Source organism: Brachyhypopomus gauderio, chromosome 1, assembly GCF_052324685.1.
Source record: "Brachyhypopomus gauderio isolate BG-103 chromosome 1, BGAUD_0.2, whole genome shotgun sequence".
Taxonomy (NCBI): Eukaryota; Metazoa; Chordata; class Actinopteri; order Gymnotiformes; family Hypopomidae; genus Brachyhypopomus; species Brachyhypopomus gauderio.
In genome coordinates, this window is record NC_135211.1 from 44,053,874 (window position 1) to 44,072,563 (window position 18,690).

The 18,690-nt window shown below is 44.2% G+C and overlaps 40 non-coding genes across 40 annotated transcripts; 20 read left to right on the plus strand and 20 right to left on the minus strand.

The window, feature by feature from the left end:
• Positions 1-250: 250 nt before the first annotated feature.
• trnaa-agc (transfer RNA alanine (anticodon AGC)) lies at positions 251-323 on the plus strand. The gene has a single exon. It is a non-coding gene; the product is annotated as a tRNA-Ala (tRNA).
• A 289-nt stretch (positions 324-612) lies between these two features.
• On the minus strand, positions 613-686 carry trnai-aau (transfer RNA isoleucine (anticodon AAU)). Its single transcript has one exon. It is a non-coding gene; the product is annotated as a tRNA-Ile (tRNA).
• Positions 687-1,019: 333 nt separating this feature from the next.
• Positions 1,020-1,092, plus strand: trnaa-agc (transfer RNA alanine (anticodon AGC)). Its single transcript has one exon. It is a non-coding gene; the product is annotated as a tRNA-Ala (tRNA).
• A 289-nt stretch (positions 1,093-1,381) lies between these two features.
• On the minus strand, positions 1,382-1,455 carry trnai-aau (transfer RNA isoleucine (anticodon AAU)). Its single transcript has one exon. It is a non-coding gene; the product is annotated as a tRNA-Ile (tRNA).
• Positions 1,456-1,788: 333 nt separating this feature from the next.
• On the plus strand, positions 1,789-1,861 carry trnaa-agc (transfer RNA alanine (anticodon AGC)). Its single transcript has one exon. It is a non-coding gene; the product is annotated as a tRNA-Ala (tRNA).
• Positions 1,862-2,557: 696 nt separating this feature from the next.
• Positions 2,558-2,630, plus strand: trnaa-agc (transfer RNA alanine (anticodon AGC)). Its single transcript has one exon. It is a non-coding gene; the product is annotated as a tRNA-Ala (tRNA).
• A 696-nt stretch (positions 2,631-3,326) lies between these two features.
• Positions 3,327-3,399, plus strand: trnaa-agc (transfer RNA alanine (anticodon AGC)). The gene has a single exon. It is a non-coding gene; the product is annotated as a tRNA-Ala (tRNA).
• A 289-nt stretch (positions 3,400-3,688) lies between these two features.
• On the minus strand, positions 3,689-3,762 carry trnai-aau (transfer RNA isoleucine (anticodon AAU)). The gene has a single exon. It is a non-coding gene; the product is annotated as a tRNA-Ile (tRNA).
• Positions 3,763-4,095: 333 nt separating this feature from the next.
• trnaa-agc (transfer RNA alanine (anticodon AGC)) lies at positions 4,096-4,168 on the plus strand. The gene has a single exon. It is a non-coding gene; the product is annotated as a tRNA-Ala (tRNA).
• A 289-nt stretch (positions 4,169-4,457) lies between these two features.
• trnai-aau (transfer RNA isoleucine (anticodon AAU)) lies at positions 4,458-4,531 on the minus strand. Its single transcript has one exon. It is a non-coding gene; the product is annotated as a tRNA-Ile (tRNA).
• A 694-nt stretch (positions 4,532-5,225) lies between these two features.
• trnai-aau (transfer RNA isoleucine (anticodon AAU)) lies at positions 5,226-5,299 on the minus strand. The gene has a single exon. It is a non-coding gene; the product is annotated as a tRNA-Ile (tRNA).
• A 333-nt stretch (positions 5,300-5,632) lies between these two features.
• Positions 5,633-5,705, plus strand: trnaa-agc (transfer RNA alanine (anticodon AGC)). The gene has a single exon. It is a non-coding gene; the product is annotated as a tRNA-Ala (tRNA).
• A 696-nt stretch (positions 5,706-6,401) lies between these two features.
• trnaa-agc (transfer RNA alanine (anticodon AGC)) lies at positions 6,402-6,474 on the plus strand. Its single transcript has one exon. It is a non-coding gene; the product is annotated as a tRNA-Ala (tRNA).
• A 289-nt stretch (positions 6,475-6,763) lies between these two features.
• Positions 6,764-6,837, minus strand: trnai-aau (transfer RNA isoleucine (anticodon AAU)). The gene has a single exon. It is a non-coding gene; the product is annotated as a tRNA-Ile (tRNA).
• Positions 6,838-7,170: 333 nt separating this feature from the next.
• Positions 7,171-7,243, plus strand: trnaa-agc (transfer RNA alanine (anticodon AGC)). The gene has a single exon. It is a non-coding gene; the product is annotated as a tRNA-Ala (tRNA).
• A 696-nt stretch (positions 7,244-7,939) lies between these two features.
• On the plus strand, positions 7,940-8,012 carry trnaa-agc (transfer RNA alanine (anticodon AGC)). Its single transcript has one exon. It is a non-coding gene; the product is annotated as a tRNA-Ala (tRNA).
• A 289-nt stretch (positions 8,013-8,301) lies between these two features.
• Positions 8,302-8,375, minus strand: trnai-aau (transfer RNA isoleucine (anticodon AAU)). The gene has a single exon. It is a non-coding gene; the product is annotated as a tRNA-Ile (tRNA).
• Positions 8,376-9,070: 695 nt separating this feature from the next.
• trnai-aau (transfer RNA isoleucine (anticodon AAU)) lies at positions 9,071-9,144 on the minus strand. Its single transcript has one exon. It is a non-coding gene; the product is annotated as a tRNA-Ile (tRNA).
• Positions 9,145-9,477: 333 nt separating this feature from the next.
• trnaa-agc (transfer RNA alanine (anticodon AGC)) lies at positions 9,478-9,550 on the plus strand. Its single transcript has one exon. It is a non-coding gene; the product is annotated as a tRNA-Ala (tRNA).
• A 289-nt stretch (positions 9,551-9,839) lies between these two features.
• Positions 9,840-9,913, minus strand: trnai-aau (transfer RNA isoleucine (anticodon AAU)). Its single transcript has one exon. It is a non-coding gene; the product is annotated as a tRNA-Ile (tRNA).
• A 695-nt stretch (positions 9,914-10,608) lies between these two features.
• trnai-aau (transfer RNA isoleucine (anticodon AAU)) lies at positions 10,609-10,682 on the minus strand. Its single transcript has one exon. It is a non-coding gene; the product is annotated as a tRNA-Ile (tRNA).
• Positions 10,683-11,015: 333 nt separating this feature from the next.
• On the plus strand, positions 11,016-11,088 carry trnaa-agc (transfer RNA alanine (anticodon AGC)). Its single transcript has one exon. It is a non-coding gene; the product is annotated as a tRNA-Ala (tRNA).
• Positions 11,089-11,377: 289 nt separating this feature from the next.
• Positions 11,378-11,451, minus strand: trnai-aau (transfer RNA isoleucine (anticodon AAU)). Its single transcript has one exon. It is a non-coding gene; the product is annotated as a tRNA-Ile (tRNA).
• Positions 11,452-12,146: 695 nt separating this feature from the next.
• Positions 12,147-12,220, minus strand: trnai-aau (transfer RNA isoleucine (anticodon AAU)). Its single transcript has one exon. It is a non-coding gene; the product is annotated as a tRNA-Ile (tRNA).
• Positions 12,221-12,553: 333 nt separating this feature from the next.
• On the plus strand, positions 12,554-12,626 carry trnaa-agc (transfer RNA alanine (anticodon AGC)). The gene has a single exon. It is a non-coding gene; the product is annotated as a tRNA-Ala (tRNA).
• Positions 12,627-12,915: 289 nt separating this feature from the next.
• trnai-aau (transfer RNA isoleucine (anticodon AAU)) lies at positions 12,916-12,989 on the minus strand. The gene has a single exon. It is a non-coding gene; the product is annotated as a tRNA-Ile (tRNA).
• A 333-nt stretch (positions 12,990-13,322) lies between these two features.
• trnaa-agc (transfer RNA alanine (anticodon AGC)) lies at positions 13,323-13,395 on the plus strand. Its single transcript has one exon. It is a non-coding gene; the product is annotated as a tRNA-Ala (tRNA).
• A 289-nt stretch (positions 13,396-13,684) lies between these two features.
• Positions 13,685-13,758, minus strand: trnai-aau (transfer RNA isoleucine (anticodon AAU)). Its single transcript has one exon. It is a non-coding gene; the product is annotated as a tRNA-Ile (tRNA).
• A 333-nt stretch (positions 13,759-14,091) lies between these two features.
• trnaa-agc (transfer RNA alanine (anticodon AGC)) lies at positions 14,092-14,164 on the plus strand. The gene has a single exon. It is a non-coding gene; the product is annotated as a tRNA-Ala (tRNA).
• Positions 14,165-14,453: 289 nt separating this feature from the next.
• Positions 14,454-14,527, minus strand: trnai-aau (transfer RNA isoleucine (anticodon AAU)). Its single transcript has one exon. It is a non-coding gene; the product is annotated as a tRNA-Ile (tRNA).
• A 333-nt stretch (positions 14,528-14,860) lies between these two features.
• Positions 14,861-14,933, plus strand: trnaa-agc (transfer RNA alanine (anticodon AGC)). The gene has a single exon. It is a non-coding gene; the product is annotated as a tRNA-Ala (tRNA).
• A 289-nt stretch (positions 14,934-15,222) lies between these two features.
• Positions 15,223-15,296, minus strand: trnai-aau (transfer RNA isoleucine (anticodon AAU)). Its single transcript has one exon. It is a non-coding gene; the product is annotated as a tRNA-Ile (tRNA).
• A 333-nt stretch (positions 15,297-15,629) lies between these two features.
• trnaa-agc (transfer RNA alanine (anticodon AGC)) lies at positions 15,630-15,702 on the plus strand. Its single transcript has one exon. It is a non-coding gene; the product is annotated as a tRNA-Ala (tRNA).
• A 289-nt stretch (positions 15,703-15,991) lies between these two features.
• Positions 15,992-16,065, minus strand: trnai-aau (transfer RNA isoleucine (anticodon AAU)). The gene has a single exon. It is a non-coding gene; the product is annotated as a tRNA-Ile (tRNA).
• A 333-nt stretch (positions 16,066-16,398) lies between these two features.
• On the plus strand, positions 16,399-16,471 carry trnaa-agc (transfer RNA alanine (anticodon AGC)). The gene has a single exon. It is a non-coding gene; the product is annotated as a tRNA-Ala (tRNA).
• Positions 16,472-16,760: 289 nt separating this feature from the next.
• Positions 16,761-16,834, minus strand: trnai-aau (transfer RNA isoleucine (anticodon AAU)). The gene has a single exon. It is a non-coding gene; the product is annotated as a tRNA-Ile (tRNA).
• Positions 16,835-17,166: 332 nt separating this feature from the next.
• trnaa-agc (transfer RNA alanine (anticodon AGC)) lies at positions 17,167-17,239 on the plus strand. Its single transcript has one exon. It is a non-coding gene; the product is annotated as a tRNA-Ala (tRNA).
• Positions 17,240-17,528: 289 nt separating this feature from the next.
• trnai-aau (transfer RNA isoleucine (anticodon AAU)) lies at positions 17,529-17,602 on the minus strand. Its single transcript has one exon. It is a non-coding gene; the product is annotated as a tRNA-Ile (tRNA).
• Positions 17,603-17,935: 333 nt separating this feature from the next.
• On the plus strand, positions 17,936-18,008 carry trnaa-agc (transfer RNA alanine (anticodon AGC)). The gene has a single exon. It is a non-coding gene; the product is annotated as a tRNA-Ala (tRNA).
• Positions 18,009-18,297: 289 nt separating this feature from the next.
• Positions 18,298-18,371, minus strand: trnai-aau (transfer RNA isoleucine (anticodon AAU)). The gene has a single exon. It is a non-coding gene; the product is annotated as a tRNA-Ile (tRNA).
• Between the last annotated feature and the right edge of the window lie 319 nt (positions 18,372-18,690).

Consider the following 18,690-nt stretch of genomic DNA (forward strand, 5'->3'; position numbering starts at 1 on the left):
CTGCGGTAATCGACCAAGCACAGACATTAGTTGACACCTCCAGTTTCCTTCTCTTCTTGGTTGATTGGCGGTCAACGATCAAATTAAATCTACTCAACCTTTGAGCCACTGCTAAAATGCAAGTCCATGCAGCTGTTCACAGTAAAGAAATGTAAAAATCATCAATTGCAGTGTCTGTAGAGCTTTGCACTCTCAGTTTGGACTTGAGCTTTTGTCCAGGATCTGAACAACAAGAGCACTGAGCCTACAAGGGGAATTAGCTCAAGTGGTAGAGCGCTCGCTTAGCATGCGAGAGGTAGTGGGATCGATGCCCACATTCTCCATTATAGGCATTTCAGTCATGCTCGATAGTGAAAAAGAAAATTGGTGCATGTTTTTTGACCCTGACACTTCCATAATTCTTTTCACACACTACATGCCAAATCTCTGTTAGAATGTGTCACCTTAAACATGTGATTCGTACTATATGAGTACTCAACAATAAGGGCTTGCACATGTCAAGAGTCCACACCGTCCGACAAGACTTTCTGATCTCCACCATACAAGTTGGCATTTGAGAGACCCAAAATAACACTAATCCGCCTCATATCTGATCCAAAAGACTATCATCAATGGCCCGTATGGGGATCGAACCCATGACCTTGGCGTTATTAGCACCACGCTCTAACCAGCTGAGCTAACCGGCCTACATGATGGAGGCTTTCTGCAAGTTGTGTGGCTGAGGTAGGCCTGTTCCATGAAAGTATACAAATGGTATGAGGAGGGATGTCTGCGGTAATCGACCAAGCACAGACATTAGTTGACACCTCCAGTTTCCTTCTCTTCTTGGTTGATTGGCGGTCAACGATCAAATTAAATCTACTCAACCTTTGAGCCACTGCTAAAATGCAAGTCCATGCAGCTGTTCACAGTAAAGAAATGTAAAAATCATCAATTGCAGTGTCTGTAGAGCTTTGCACTCTCAGTTTGGACTTGAGCTTTTGTCCAGGATCTGAACAACAAGAGCACTGAGCCTAGTAGGGGAATTAGCTCAAGTGGTAGAGCGCTCGCTTAGCATGCGAGAGGTAGTGGGATCGATGCCCACATTCTCCATTATAGGCATTTCAGTCATGCTCGATAGTGAAAAAGAAAATTGGTGCATGTTTTTTGACCCTGACGCTTCCATAATTCTTTTCACACACTACATGCCAAATCTCTGTTAGAATGTGTCACCTTAAACATGTGATTCGTACTATATGAGTACTCAACAATAAGGGCTCGCACATGTCAAGAGTCCACACCGTCCGACAAGACTTTCTGATCTCCACCATACAAGTTGGAATTTGAGAGACCCAAAATAACACTAATCCGCCTCATATCTGATCCAAAAGACTATCATCAATGGCCCGTATGGGGATCGAACCCATGACCTTGGCGTTATTAGCACCACGCTCTAACCAGCTGAGCTAACCGGCCTACATGATGGAGTCTTTCTGCAAGTTGTGTGGCTGAGGTAGGCCTGTTCCATGAAAGTATACAAATGGTATGAGGAGGGATGTCTGCGGTAATCGACCAAGCACAGACATTAGTTGACACCTCCAGTTTCCTTCTCTTCTTGGTTGATTGGCGGTCAACGATCAAATTAAATCTACTCAACCTTTGAGCCACTGCTAAAATGCAAGTCCATGCAGCTGTTCACAGTAAAGAAATGTAAAAATCATCAATTGCAGTGTCTGTAGAGCTTTGCACTCTCAGTTTGGACTTGAGCTTTTGTCCAGGATCTGAACAACAAGAGCACTGAGCCTACAAGGGGAATTAGCTCAAGTGGTAGAGCGCTCGCTTAGCATGCGAGAGGTAGTGGGATCGATGCCCACATTCTCCATTATAGGCATTTCAGTCATGCTCGATAGTGAAAAAGAAAATTGGTGCATGTTTTTTGACCCTGACGCCTCCATAATTCTTTTCACACACTACATGCCAAATCTCTGTTAGAATGTGTCACCTTAAACATGTGATTCGTACTATATGAGTACTCAACAATAAGGGCTTGCACATGTCAAGAGTCCTCACCGTCCGACAAGACTTTCTGATCTCCACCATACAAGTTGGCATTTGAGAGACCCAAAATAACACTAATCCGCCTCATATCTGATCCAAAAGACTATCATCAATGGCCCGTATGGGGATCGAACCCATGACCTTGGCATTATTAGCACCACTCTCTAACCAGCTGAGCTAACCGGCCTACATGATGGAGTCTTTCTGCAAGTTGTGTGGCTGAGGTAGGCCTGTTCCATGAAAGTATACAAATGGTATGAGGAGGGATGTCTGCGGTAATCAACCAAGCACAGACATTAGTTGACACCTCCAGTTTCCTTCTCTTCTTGGTTGATTGGCGGTCAACGATCAAATTAAATCTACTCAACCTTTGAGCCACTGCTAAAATGCAAGTCCATGCAGCTGTTCACAGTAAAGAAATGTAAAAATCATCAATTGCAGTGTCTGTAGAGCTTTGCACTCTCAGTTTGGACTTGAGCTTTTGTCCAGGATCTGAACAACAAGAGCACTGAGCCTACAAGGGGAATTAGCTCAAGTGGTAGAGCGCTCGCTTAGCATGCGAGAGGTAGTGGGATCGATGCCCACATTCTCCATTATAGGCATTTCAGTCATGCTCGATAGTGAAAAAGAAAATTGGTGCATGTTTTTTGACCCTGACGCTTCCATAATTCTTTTCACACACTACATGCCAAATCTCTGTTAGAATGTGTCACCTTAAACATGTGATTCGTACTATATGAGTACTCAACAATAAGGGCTTGCACATGTCAAGAGTCCTCACCGTCCGACAAGACTTTCTGATCTCCACCATACAAGTTGGCATTTGAGAGACCCAAAATAACACTAATCCGCCTCATATCTGATCCAAAAGACTATCATCAATGGCCCGTATGGGGATTGAACCCATGACCTTGGCATTATTAGCACCACTCTCTAACCAGCTGAGCTAACCGGCCTACATGATGGAGTCTTTCTGCAAGTTGTGTGGCTGAGGTAGGCCTGTTCCATGAAAGTATACAAATGGTATGAGGAGGGATGTCTGCGGTAATCAACCAAGCACAGACATTAGTTGACACCTCCAGTTTCCTTCTCTTCTTGGTTGATTGGCGGTCAACGATCAAATTAAATCTACTCAACCTTTGAGCCACTGCTAAAATGCAAGTCCATGCAGCTGTTCACAGTAAAGAAATGTAAAAATCATCAATTGCAGTGTCTGTAGAGCTTTGCACTCTCAGTTTGGACTTGAGCTTTTGTCCAGGATCTGAACAACAAGAGCACTGAGCCTACAAGGGGAATTAGCTCAAGTGGTAGAGCGCTCGCTTAGCATGCGAGAGGTAGTGGGATCGATGCCCACATTCTCCATTATAGGCATTTCAGTCATGCTCGATAGTGAAAAAGAAAATTGGTGCATGTTTTTTGACCCTGACGCTTCCATAATTCTTTTCACACACTACATGCCAAATCTCTGTTAGAATGTGTCACCTTAAACATGTGATTCGTACTATATGAGTACTCAACAATAAGGGCTTGCACATGTCAAAAGTCCACACCGTCCGACAAGACTTTCTGATCTCCACCATACAAGTTGGCATTTGAGAGACCCAAAATAACACTAATCCGCCTCATATCTGATCCAAAAGACTATCATCAATGGCCCGTATGGGGATCGAACCCATGACCTTGGCGTTATTAGCACCACGCTCTAACCAGCTGAGCTAACCGGCCTACATGATGGAGTCTTTCTGCAAGTTGTGTGGCTGAGGTAGGCCTGTTCCATGAAAGTATACAAATGGTATGAGGAGGGATGTCTGCGGTAATCGACCAAGCACAGACATTAGTTGACACCTCCAGTTTCCTTCTCTTCTTGGTTGATTGGCGGTCAACGATCAAATTAAATCTACTCAACCTTTGAGCCACTGCTAAAATGCAAGTCCATGCAGCTGTTCACAGTAAAGAAATGTAAAAATCATCAATTGCAGTGTCTGTAGAGCTTTGCACTCTCAGTTTGGACTTGAGCTTTTGTCCAGGATCTGAACAACAAGAGCACTGAGCCTACAAGGGGAATTAGCTCAAGTGGTAGAGCGCTCGCTTAGCATGCGAGAGGTAGTGGGATCGATGCCCACATTCTCCATTATAGGCATTTCAGTCATGCTCGATAGTGAAAAAGAAAATTGGTGCATGTTTTTTGACCCTGACGCTTCCATAATTCTTTTCACACACTACATGCCAAATCTCTGTTAGAATGTGTCACCTTAAACATGTGATTCGTACTATATGAGTACTCAACAATAAGGGCTTGCACATGTCAAAAGTCCACACCGTCCGACAAGACTTTCTGATCTCCACCATACAAGTTGGCATTTGAGAGACCCAAAATAACACTAATCCGCCTCATATCTGATCCAAAAGACTATCATCAATGGCCCGTATGGGGATCGAACCCATGACCTTGGCGTTATTAGCACCACGCTCTAACCAGCTGAGCTAACCGGCCTACATGATGGAGGCTTTCTGCAAGTTGTGTGGCTGAGGTAGGCCTGTTCCATGAAAGTATACAAATGGTATGAGGAGGGATGTCTGCGGTAATCGACCAAGCACAGACATTAGTTGACACCTCCAGTTTCCTTCTCTTCTTGGTTGATTGGCGGTCAACGATCAAATTAAATCTACTCAACCTTTGAGCCACTGCTAAAATGCAAGTCCATGCAGCTGTTCACAGTAAAGAAATGTAAAAATCATCAATTGCAGTGTCTGTAGAGCTTTGCACTCTCAGTTTGGACTTGAGCTTTTGTCCAGGATCTGAACAACAAGAACACTGAGCCTCGTAGGTGAATTAGCTCAAGTGGTAGAGCGCTCGCTTAGCATGCGAGAGGTAGTGAGATCGATGCCCACATTCTCCATTATAGGCATTTCAGTCATGCTCGATAGTGAAAAAGAAAATTGGTGCATGTTTTTTGACCCTGACGCTTCCATAATTCTTTTCACACACTACATGCCAAATCTCTGTTAGAATGTGTCACCTTAAACATGTGATTCGTACTATATGAGTACTCAACAATAAGGGCTTGCACATGTCAAAAGTCCACACCGTCCGACAAGACTTTCTGATCTCCACCATACAAGTTGGCATTTGAGAGACCCAAATAACACTAATCCGCCTCATATCTGATCCAAAAGACTATCATCAATGGCCCGTATGGGGATCGAACCCATGACCTTGGCGTTATTAACACCACGCTCTAACCAGCTGAGCTAACCGGCCTACATGATGGAGTCTTTCTGCAAGTTGTGTGGCTGAGGTAGGCCTGTTCCATGAAAGTATACAAATGGTATGAGGAGGGATGTCTGCGGTAATCGACCAAGCACAGACATTAGTTGACACCTCCAGTTTCCTTCTCTTCTTGGTTGATTGGCGGTCAACGATCAAATTAAATCTACTCAACCTTTGAGCCACTGCTAAAATGCAAGTCCATGCAGCTGTTCACAGTAAAGAAATGTAAAAATCATCAATTGCAGTGTCTGTAGAGCTTTGCACTCTCAGTTTGGACTTGAGCTTTTGTCCAGGATCTGAACAACAAGAGCACTGAGCCTACAAGGGGAATTAGCTCAAGTGGTAGAGCGCTGGCTTAGCATGCGAGAGGTAGTGGGATCGATGCCCACATTCTCCATTATAGGCATTTCAGTCATGCTCGATAGTGAAAAAGAAAATTGGTGCATGTTTTTTGACCCTGACGCTTCCATAATTCTTTTCACACACTACATGCCAAATCTCTGTTAGAATGTGTCACCTTAAACATGTGATTCGTACTATATGAGTACTCAACAATAAGGGCTTGCACATGTCAAGAGTCCACACCGTCCGACAAGACTTTCTGATCTCCACCATACAAGTTGGCATTTGAGAGACCCAAAATAACACTAATCCGCCTCATATCTGATCCAAAAGACTATCATCAATGGCCCGTATGGGGATCGAACCCATGACCTTGGCATTATTAGCACCACTCTCCAACCAGCTGAGCTAACCGGCCTACATGATGGAGTCTTTCTGCAAGTTGTGTGGCTGAGGTAGGCCTGTTCCATGAAAGTATACAAATGGTATGAGGAGGGATGTCTGCGGTAATCGACCAAGCACAGACATTAGTTGACACCTCCAGTTTCCTTCTCTTCTTGGTTGATTGGCGGTCAACGATCAAATTAAATCTACTCAACCTTTGAGCCACTGCTAAAATGCAAGTCCATGCAGCTGTTCACAGTAAAGAAATGTAAAAATCATCAATTGCAGTGTCTGTAGAGCTTTGCACTCTCAGTTTGGACTTGAGCTTTTGTCCAGGATCTGAACAACAAGAGCACTGAGCCTACAAGGGGAATTAGCTCAAGTGGTAGAGCGCTCGCTTAGCATGCGAGAGGTAGTGGGATCGATGCCCACATTCTCCATTATAGGCATTTCAGTCATGCTCGATAGTGAAAAAGAAAATTGGTGCATGTTTTTTGACCCTGACGCTTCCATAATTCTTTTCACACACTACATGCCAAATCTCTGTTAGAATGTGTCACCTTAAACATGTGATTCGTACTATATGAGTACTCAACAATAAGGGCTTGCACATGTCAAAAGTCCACACCGTCCGACAAGACTTTCTGATCTCCACCATACAAGTTGGCATTTGAGAGACCCAAAATAACACTAATCCGCCTCATATCTGATCCAAAAGACTATCATCAATGGCCCGTATGGGGATCGAACCCATGACCTTGGCGTTATTAGCACCACGCTCTAACCAGCTGAGCTAACCGGCCTACATGATGGAGGCGTTCTGCAAGTTGTGTGGCTGAGGTAGGCCTGTTCCATGAAAGTATACAAATGGTATGAGGAGGGATGTCTGCGGTAATCGACCAAGCACAGACATTAGTTGACACCTCCAGTTTCCTTCTCTTCTTGGTTGATTGGCGGTCAACGATCAAATTAAATCTACTCAACCTTTGAGCCACTGCTAAAATGCAAGTCCATGCAGCTGTTCACAGTAAAGAAATGTAAAAATCATCAATTGCAGTGTCTGTAGAGCTTTGCACTCTCAGTTTGGACTTGAGCTTTTGTCCAGGATCTGAACAACAAGAGCACTGAGCCTACAAGGGGAATTAGCTCAAGTGGTAGAGCGCTCGCTTAGCATGCGAGAGGTAGTGGGATCGATGCCCACATTCTCCATTATAGGCATTTCAGTCATGCTCGATAGTGAAAAAGAAAATTGGTGCATGTTTTTTGACCCTGACGCTTCCATAATTCTTTTCACACACTACATGCCAAATCTCTGTTAGAATGTGTCACCTTAAACATGTGATTCGTACTATATGAGTACTCAACAATAAGGGCTTGCACATGTCAAGAGTCCACACCGTCCGACAAGACTTTCTGATCTCCACCATACAAGTTGGCATTTGAGAGACCCAAAATAACACTAATCCGCCTCATATCTGATCCAAAAGACTATCATCAATGGCCCGTATGGGGATCGAACCCATGACCTTGGCATTATTAGCACCACTCTCTAACCAGCTGAGCTAACCGGCCTACATGATGGAGTCTTTCTGCAAGTTGTGTGGCTGAGGTAGGCCTGTTCCATGAAAGTATACAAATGGTATGAGGAGGGATGTCTGCGGTAATCGACCAAGCACAGACATTAGTTGACACCTCCAGTTTCCTTCTCTTCTTGGTTGATTGGCGGTCAACGATCAAATTAAATCTACTCAACCTTTGAGCCACTGCTAAAATGCAAGTCCATGCAGCTGTTCACAGTAAAGAAATGTAAAAATCATCAATTGCAGTGTCTGTAGAGCTTTGCACTCTCAGTTTGGACTTGAGCTTTTGTCCAGGATCTGAACAACAAGAGCACTGAGCCTACAAGGGGAATTAGCTCAAGTGGTAGAGCGCTCGCTTAGCATGCGAGAGGTAGTGGGATCGATGCCCACATTCTCCATTATAGGCATTTCAGTCATGCTCGATAGTGAAAAAGAAAATTGGTGCATGTTTTTTGACCCTGACGCTTCCATAATTCTTTTCACACACTACATGCCAAATCTCTGTTAGAATGTGTCACCTTAAACATGTGATTCGTACTATATGAGTACTCAACAATAAGGGCTTGCACATGTCAAAAGTCCACACCGTCCGACAAGACTTTCTGATCTCCACCATACAAGTTGGCATTTGAGAGACCCAAAATAACACTAATCCGCCTCATATCTGATCCAAAAGACTATCATCAATGGCCCGTATGGGGATCGAACCCATGACCTTGGCGTTATTAGCACCACGCTCTAACCAGCTGAGCTAACCGGCCTACATGATGGAGGCTTTCTGCAAGTTGTGTGGCTGAGGTAGGCCTGTTCCATGAAAGTATACAAATGGTATGAGGAGGGATGTCTGCGGTAATCGACCAAGCACAGACATTAGTTGACACCTCCAGTTTCCTTCTCTTCTTGGTTGATTGGCGGTCAACGATCAAATTAAATCTACTCAACCTTTGAGCCACTGCTAAAATGCAAGTCCATGCAGCTGTTCACAGTAAAGAAATGTAAAAATCATCAATTGCAGTGTCTGTAGAGCTTTGCACTCTCAGTTTGGACTTGAGCTTTTGTCCAGGATCTGAACAACAAGAACACTGAGCCTCGTAGGTGAATTAGCTCAAGTGGTAGAGCGCTCGCTTAGCATGCGAGAGGTAGTGAGATCGATGCCCACATTCTCCATTATAGGCATTTCAGTCATGCTCGATAGTGAAAAAGAAAATTGGTGCATGTTTTTTGACCCTGACGCCTCCATAATTCTTTTCACACACTACATGCCAAATCTCTGTTAGAATGTGTCACCTTAAACATGTGATTCGTACTATATGAGTACTCAACAATAAGGGCTTGCACATGTCAAAAGTCCACACCGTCCGACAAGACTTTCTGATCTCCACCATACAAGTTGGCATTTGAGAGACCCAAAATAACACTAATCCGCCTCATATCTGATCCAAAAGACTATCATCAATGGCCCGTATGGGGATTGAACCCATGACCTTGGCGTTATTAGCACCACGCTCTAACCAGCTGAGCTAACCGGCCTACATGATGGAGTCTTTCTGCAAGTTGTGTGGCTGAGGTAGGCCTGTTCCATGAAAGTATACAAATGGTATGAGGAGGGATGTCTGCGGTAATCGACCAAGCACAGACATTAGTTGACACCTCCAGTTTCCTTCTCTTCTTGGTTGATTGGCGGTCAACGATCAAATTAAATCTACTCAACCTTTGAGCCACTGCTAAAATGCAAGTCCATGCAGCTGTTCACAGTAAAGAAATGTAAAAATCATCAATTGCAGTGTCTGTAGAGCTTTGCACTCTCAGTTTGGACTTGAGCTTTTGTCCAGGATCTGAACAACAAGAGCACTGAGCCTACAAGGGGAATTAGCTCAAGTGGTAGAGCGCTCGCTTAGCATGCGAGAGGTAGTGGGATCGATGCCCACATTCTCCATTATAGGCATTTCAGTCATGCTCGATAGTGAAAAAGAAAATTGGTGCATGTTTTTTGACCCTGACGCTTCCATAATTCTTTTCACACACTACATGCCAAATCTCTGTTAGAATGTGTCACCTTAAACATGTGATTCGTACTATATGAGTACTCAACAATAAGGGCTTGCACATGTCAAAAGTCCACACCGTCCGACAAGACTTTCTGATCTCCACCATACAAGTTGGCATTTGAGAGACCCAAAATAACACTAATCCGCCTCATATCTGATCCAAAAGACTATCATCAATGGCCCGTATGGGGATCGAACCCATGACCTTGGCGTTATTAGCACCACGCTCTAACCAGCTGAGCTAACCGGCCTACATGATGGAGGCTTTCTGCAAGTTGTGTGGCTGAGGTAGGCCTGTTCCATGAAAGTATACAAATGGTATGAGGAGGGATGTCTGCGGTAATCGACCAAGCACAGACATTAGTTGACACCTCCAGTTTCCTTCTCTTCTTGGTTGATTGGCGGTCAACGATCAAATTAAATCTACTCAACCTTTGAGCCACTGCTAAAATGCAAGTCCATGCAGCTGTTCACAGTAAAGAAATGTAAAAATCATCAATTGCAGTGTCTGTAGAGCTTTGCACTCTCAGTTTGGACTTGAGCTTTTGTCCAGGATCTGAACAACAAGAGCACTGAGCCTACTAGGGGAATTAGCTCAAGTGGTAGAGCGCTCGCTTAGCATGCGAGAGGTAGTGGGATCGATGCCCACATACTCCATTATAGGCATTTCAGTCATGCTCGATAGTGAAAAAGTAAATTGGTGCATGGTTTTTGACCCTGACGCTTCCATAATTCTTTTCACACACTACATGCCAAATCTCTGTTAGAATGTGTCACCTTAAACATGTGATTCGTACTATATGAGTACTCAACAATAAGGGCTTGCACATGTCAAGAGTCCACACCGTCCGACAAGACTTTCTGATCTCCACCATACAAGTTGGCATTTGAGAGACCCAAAATAACACTAATCCGCCACATATCTGATCCAAAAGACTATCATCAATGGCCCGTATGGGGATCGAACCCATGACCTTGGCGTTATTAGCACCACGCTCTAACCAGCTGAGCTAACCGGCCTAGATGATGGAGGCTTTCTGCAAGTTGTGTGGCTGAGGTAGGCCTGTTCCATGAAAGTATACAAATGGTATGAGGAGGGATGTCTGCGGTAATCGACCAAGCACAGACATTAGTTGACACCTCCAGTTTCCTTCTCTTCTTGGTTGATTGGCGGTCAACGATCAAATTAAATCTACTCAACCTTTGAGCCACTGCTAAAATGCAAGTCCATGCAGCTGTTCACAGTAAAGAAATGTAAAAATCATCAATTGCAGTGTCTGTAGAGCTTTGCACTCTCAGTTTGGACTTGAGCTTTTGTCCAGGATCTGAACAACAAGAGCACTGAGCCTACAAGGGGAATTAGCTCAAGTGGTAGAGCGCTCGCTTAGCATGCGAGAGGTAGTGGGATCGATGCCCACATTCTCCATTATAGGCATTTCAGTCATGCTCGATAGTGAAAAAGAAAATTGGTGCATGTTTTTTGACCCTGACGCTTCCATAATTCTTTTCACACACTACATGCCAAATCTCTGTTAGAATGTGTCACCTTAAACATGTGATTCGTACTATATGAGTACTCAACAATAAGGGCTTGCACATGTCAAAAGTCCACACCGTCCGACAAGACTTTCTGATCTCCACCATACAAGTTGGCATTTGAGAGACCCAAAATAACACTAATCCGCCTCATATCTGATCCAAAAGACTATCATCAATGGCCCGTATGTGGATCGAACCCATGACCTTGGCGTTATTAGCACCACGCTCTAACCAGCTGAGCTAACCGGCCTACATGATGGAGTCTTTCTGCAAGTTGTGTGGCTGAGGTAGGCCTGTTCCATGAAAGTATACAAATGGTATGAGGAGGGATGTCTGCGGTAATCGACCAAGCACAGACATTAGTTGACACCTCCAGTTTCCTTCTCTTCTTGGTTGATTGGCGGTCAACGATCAAATTAAATCTACTCAACCTTTGAGCCACTGCTAAAATGCAAGTCCATGCAGCTGTTCACAGTAAAGAAATGTAAAAATCATCAATTGCAGTGTCTGTAGAGCTTTGCACTCTCAGTTTGGACTTGAGCTTTTGTCCAGGATCTGAACAACAAGAGCACTGAGCCTACAAGGGGAATTAGCTCAAGTGGTAGAGCGCTCGCTGAGCATGCGAGAGGTAGTGGGATCGATGCCCACATTCTCCATTATAGGCATTTCAGTCATGCTCGATAGTGAAAAAGAAAATTGGTGCATGTTTTTTGACCCTGACGCTTCCATAATTCTTTTCACACACTACATGCCAAATCTCTGTTAGAATGTGTCACCTTAAACATGTGATTCGTACTATATGAGTACTCAACAATAAGGGCTCGCACATGTCAAAAGTCCACACCGTCCGACAAGACTTTCTGATCTCCACCATACAAGTTGGCATTTGAGAGACCCAAAATAACACTAATCCGCCTCATATCTGATCCAAAAGACTATCATCAATGGCCCGTATGGGGATCGAACCCATGACCTTGGCGTTATTAGCACCACGCTCTAACCAGCTGAGCTAACCGGCCTACATGATGGAGGCTTTCTGCAAGTTGTGTGGCTGAGGTAGGCCTGTTCCATGAAAGTATACAAATGGTATGAGGAGGGATGTCTGCGGTAATCGACCAAGCACAGACATTAGTTGACACCTCCAGTTTCCTTCTCTTCTTGGTTGATTGGCGGTCAACGATCAAATTAAATCTACTCAACCTTTGAGCCACTGCTAAAATGCAAGTCCATGCAGCTGTTCACAGTAAAGAAATGTAAAAATCATCAATTGCAGTGTCTGTAGAGCTTTGCACTCTCAGTTTGGACTTGAGCTTTTGTCCAGGATCTGAACAACAAGAGCACTGAGCCTACAAGGGGAATTAGCTCAAGTGGTAGAGCGCTCGCTTAGCATGCGAGAGGTAGTGGGATCGATGCCCACATTCTCCATTATAGGCATTTCAGTCATGCTCGATAGTGAAAAAGAAAATTGGTGCATGTTTTTTGACCCTGACGCTTCCATAATTCTTTTCACACACTACATGCCAAATCTCTGTTAGAATGTGTCACCTTAAACATGTGATTCGTACTATATGAGTACTCAACAATAAGGGCTTGCACATGTCAAGAGTCCACACCGTCCGACAAGACTTTCTGATCTCCACCATACAAGTTGGCATTTGAGAGACCCAAAATAACACTAATCCGCCTCATATCTGATCCAAAAGACTATCATCAATGGCCCGTATGGGGATCGAACCCATGACCTTGGCGTTATTAGCACCACGCTCTAACCAGCTGAGCTAACCGGCCTACATGATGGAGGCTTTCTGCAAGTTGTGTGGCTGAGGTAGGCCTGTTCCATGAAAGTATACAAATGGTATGAGGAGGGATGTCTGCGGTAATCGACCAAGCACAGACATTAGTTGACACCTCCAGTTTCCTTCTCTTCTTGGTTGATTGGTGGTCAACGATCAAATTAAATCTACTCAACCTTTGAGCCACTGCTAAAATGCAAGTCCATGCAGCTGTTCACAGTAAAGAAATGTAAAAATCATCAATTGCAGTGTCTGTAGAGCTTTGCACTCTCAGTTTGGACTTGAGCTTTTGTCCAGGATGTGAACAACAAGAGTACTGAGCCTGCTAGGGGAATTAGCTCAAGTGGTAGAGCGCTCGCTTAGCATGCGAGAGGTAGTGGGATCGATGCCCACATTCTCCATTATAGGCATTTCAGTCATGCTCGATAGTGAAAAAGTAAATTGGTGCATGGTTTTTGACCCTGACGCTTCCATAATTCTTTTCACACACTACATGCCAAATCTCTGTTAGAATGTGTCACCTTAAACATGTGATTCGTACTATATGAGTACTCAACAATAAGGGCTTGCACATGTCAAGAGTCCACACCGTCCGACAAGACTTTCTGATCTCCACCATACAAGTTGGCATTTGAGAGACCCAAAATAACACTAATCCGCCACATATCTGATCCAAAAGACTATCATCAATGGCCCGTATGGGGCTCGAACCCATGACCTTGGCGTTATTAGCACCACGCTCTAACCAGCTGAGCTAACCGGCCTACATGATGGAGGCTTTCTGCAAGTTGTGTGGCTGAGGTAGGCCTGTTCCATGAAAGTATACAAATGGTATGAGGAGGGATGTCTGCGGTAATCGACCAAGCACAGACATTAGTTGACACCTCCAGTTTCCTTCTCTTCTTGGTTGATTGGCGGTCAACGATCAAATTAAATCTACTCAACCTTTGAGCCACTGCTAAAATGCAAGTCCATGCAGCTGTTCACAGTAAAGAAATGTAAAAATCATCAATTGCAGTGTCTGTAGAGCTTTGCACTCTCAGTTTGGACTTGAGCTTTTGTCCAGGATCTGAACAACAAGAGCTCTGATCCTCGTAGGGGAATTAGCTCAAGTGGTAGAGCGCTCGCTTAGCATGCGAGAGGTAGTGGGATCGATGCCCACATTCTCCATTATAGGCATTTCAGTCATGCTCGATAGTGAAAAAGAAAATTGGTGCATGTTTTTTGACCCTGACGCTTCCATAATTCTTTTCACACACTACATGCCAAATCTCTGTTAGAATGTGTCACCTTAAACATGTGATTCGTACTATATGAGTACTCAACAATAAGGGCTCGCACATGTCAAGAGTCCACACCGTCCGACAAGACTTTCTGATCTCCACCATACAAGTTGGAATTTGAGAGACCCAAAATAACACTAATCCGCCTCATATCTGATCCAAAAGACTATCATCAATGGCCCGTATGGGGATCGAACCCATGACCTTGGCATTATTAGCACCACGCTCTAACCAGCTGAGCTAACCGGCCTACATGATGGAGGCTTTCTGCAAGTTGTGTGGCTGAGGTAGGCCTGTTCCATGAAAGTATACAAATGGTATGAGGAGGGATGTCTGCGGTAATCGACCAAGCACAGACATTAGTTGACACCTCCAGTTTCCTTCTCTTCTTGGTTGATTGGCGGTCAACGATCAAATTAAATCTACTCAACCTTTGAGCCACTGCTAAAATGCAAGTCCATGCAGCTGTTCACAGTAAAGAAATGTAAAAATCATCAATTGCAGTGTCTGTAGAGCTTTGCACTCTCAGTTTGGACTTGAGCTTTTGTCCAGGATCTGAACAACAAAAGCACTGAGCCTATTAGGGGAATTAGCTCAAGTGGTAGAGCGCTCGCTTAGCATGCGAGAGGTTGTGGGATCGATGCCCACATTCTCCATTTTAGGCATTTCAGTCATGCTCGATAGTGAAAAAGAAAATTGGTGCATGTTTTTTGACCCTGACGCTTCCATAATTCTTTTCACACACTACATGCCAAATCTCTGTTAGAATGTGTCACCTTAAACATGTGATTCGTACTATATGAGTACTCAACAATAAGGGCTCGCACATGTCAAGAGTCCACACCGTCCGACAAGACTTTCTGATCTCCACCATACAAGTTGGAATTTGAGAGACCCAAAATAACACTAATCCGCCTCATATCTGATCCAAAAGACTATCATCAATGGCCCGTATGGGGATCGAACCCATGACCTTGGCGTTATTAGCACCACGCTCTATCCAGCTGAGCTAACCGGCCTACATGATGGAGTCTTTCTGCAAGTTGTGTGGCTGAGGTAGGCCTGTTCCATGAAAGTATACAAATGGTATGAGGAGGGATGTCTGCGGTAATCGACCAAGCACAGACATTAGTTGACACCTCCAGTTTCCTTCTCTTCTTGGTTGATTGGCGGTCAACGATCAAATTAAATCTACTCAACCTTTGAGCCACTGCTAAAATGCAAGTCCATGCAGCTGTTCACAGTAAAGAAATGTAAAAATCATCAATTGCAGTGTCTGTAGAGCTTTGCACTCTCAGTTTGGACTTGAGCTTTTGTCCAGGATCTGAACAACAAGAGCACTGAGCCTCGTAGGGGAATTAGCTCAAGTGGTAGAGCGCTCGCTTAGCATGCGAGAGGTAGTGGGATCGATGCCCACATTCTCCATTATAGGCATTTCAGTCATGCTCGATAGTGAAAAAGAAAATTGGTGCATGTTTTTTGACCCTGACGCTTCCATAATTCTTTTCACACACTACATGCCAAATCTCTGTTAGAATGTGTCACCTTAAACATGTGATTCGTACTATATGAGTACTCAACAATAAGGGCTCGCACATGTCAAGAGTCCACACCGTCCGACAAGACTTTCTGATCTCCACCATACAAGTTGGAATTTGAGAGACCCAAAATAACACTAATCCGCCTCATATCTGATCCAAAAGACTATCATCAATGGCCCGTATGGGGATCGAACCCATGACCTTGGCGTTATTAGCACCACGCTCTATCCAGCTGAGCTAACCGGCCTACATGATGGAGTCTTTCTGCAAGTTGTGTGGCTGAGGTAGGCCTGTTCCATGAAAGTATACAAATGGTATGAGGAGGGATGTCTGCGGTAATCGACCAAGCACAGACATTAGTTGACACCTCGAGTTTCCTTCTCTTCTTGGTTGATTGGCGGTCAACGATCAAATTAAATCTACTCAACCTTTGAGCCACTGCTAAAATGCAAGTCCATGCAGCTGTTCACAGTAAAGAAATGTAAAAATCATCAATTGCAGTGTCTGTAGAGCTTTGCACTCTCAGTTTGGACTTGAGCTTTTGTCCAGGATCTGAACAACAAAAGCACTGAGCCTATTAGGGGAATTAGCTCAAGTGGTAGAGCGCTCGCTTAGCATGTGAGAGGTAGTGGGATCGATGCCCACATTCTCCATTATAGGCATTTCAGTCATGCTCGATAGTGAAAAAGAAAATTGGTGCATGTTTTTTGACCCTGACGCTTCCATAATTCTTTTCACACACTACATGCCAAATCTCTGTTAGAATGTGTCACCTTAAACATGTGATTCGTACTATATGAGTACTCAACAATAAGGGCTCGCACATGTCAAGAGTCCACACCGTCCGACAAGACTTTCTGATCTCCACCATACAAGTTGGAATTTGAGAGACCCAAAATAACACTAATCCGCCTCATATCTGATCCAAAAGACTATCATCTATGGCCCGTATGGGGATCGAACCCATGACCTTGGCGTTATTAGCACCACGCTCTAAACAGCTGAGCTAACCGGCCTACATGATGGAGGCTTTCTGCAAGTTGTGTGGCTGAGGTAGGCCTGTTCCATGAAAGTATACAAATGGTATGAGGAGGGATGTCTGCGGTAATCGACCAAGCACAGACATTAGTTGACACCTCCAGTTTCCTTCTCTTCTTGGTTGATTGGCGGTCAACGATCAAATTAAATCTACTCAACCTTTGAGCCACTGCTAAAATGCAAGTCCATGCAGCTGTTCACAGTAAAGAAATGTAAAAATCATCAATTGCAGTGTCTGTAGAGCTTTGCACTCTCAGTTTGGACTTGAGCTTTTGTCCAGGATCTGAACAACAAGAGCATTAGCCTCGTAGGGGAATTAGCTCAAGTGGTAGAGCGCTCGCTTAGCATGCGAGAGGTAGTGGGATCGATGCCCACATTCTCCATTATAGGTATTTCAGTCATGCTCGATAGTGAAAAAGAAAATTGGTGCATGTTTTTTGACCCTGACGCTTCCATAATTCTTTTCACACACTACATGCCAAATCTCAGTTAGAATGTGTCACCTTAAACATGTGATTCGTACTATATGAGTACTCAACAATAAGGGCTCGCACATGTCAAGAGTCCACACCGTCCGACAAGACTTTCTGATCTCCACCATACAAGTTGGAATTTGAGAGACCCAAAATAACACTAATCCGCCTCATATCTGATCCAAAAGACTATCATCAATGGCCCGTATGGGGATCGAACCCATGACCTTGGCGTTATTAGCACCACGCTCTATCCAGCTGAGCTAACCGGCCTACATGATGGAGTCTTTCTGCAAGTTGTGTGGCTGAGGTAGGCCTGTTCCATGAAAGTATACAAATGGTATGAGGAGGGATGTCTGCGGTAATCGACCAAGCACAGACATTAGTTGACACCTCGAGTTTCCTTCTCTTCTTGGTTGATTGGCGGTCAACGATCAAATTAAATCTACTCAACCTTTGAGCCACTGCTAAAATGCAAGTCCATGCAGCTGTTCACAGTAAAGAAATGTAAAAATCATCAATTGCAGTGTCTGTAGAGCTTTGCACTCTCAGTTTGGACTTGAGCTTTTGTCCAGGATCTGAACAACAAAAGCACTGAGCCTATTAGGGGAATTAGCTCAAGTGGTAGAGCGCTCGCTTAGCATGTGAGAGGTAGTGGGATCGATGCCCACATTCTCCATTATAGGCATTTCAGTCATGCTCGATAGTGAAAAAGAAAATTGGTGCATGTTTTTTGACCCTGACGCTTCCATAATTCTTTTCACACACTACATGCCAAATCTCTGTTAGAATGTGTCACCTTAAACATGTGATTCGTACTATATGAGTACTCAACAATAAGGGCTCGCACATGTCAAGAGTCCACACCGTCCGACAAGACTTTCTGATCTCCACCATACAAGTTGGAATTTGAGAGACCCAAAATAACACTAATCCGCCTCATATCTGATCCAAAAGACTATCATCTATGGCCCGTATGGGGATCGAACCCATGACCTTGGCGTTATTAGCACCACGCTCTAAACAGCTGAGCTAACCGGCCTACATGATGGAGGCTTTCTGCAAGTTGTGTGGCTGAGGTAGGCCTGTTCCATGAAAGTATACAAATGGTATGAGGAGGGATGTCTGTGGTAATCGACCAAGCACAGACATTAGTTGACACCTCCAGTTTCCTTCTCTTCTTGGTTGATTGGCGGTCAACGATCAAATTAAATCTACTCAACCTTTGAGCCACTGCTAAAATGCAAGTCCATGCAGCTGTTCACAGTAAAGAAATGTAAAAATCATCAATTGCAGTGTCTGTAGAGCTTTGCACTCTCAGTTTGGACTTGAGCTTTTGTCCAGGATCTGAACAACAAGAG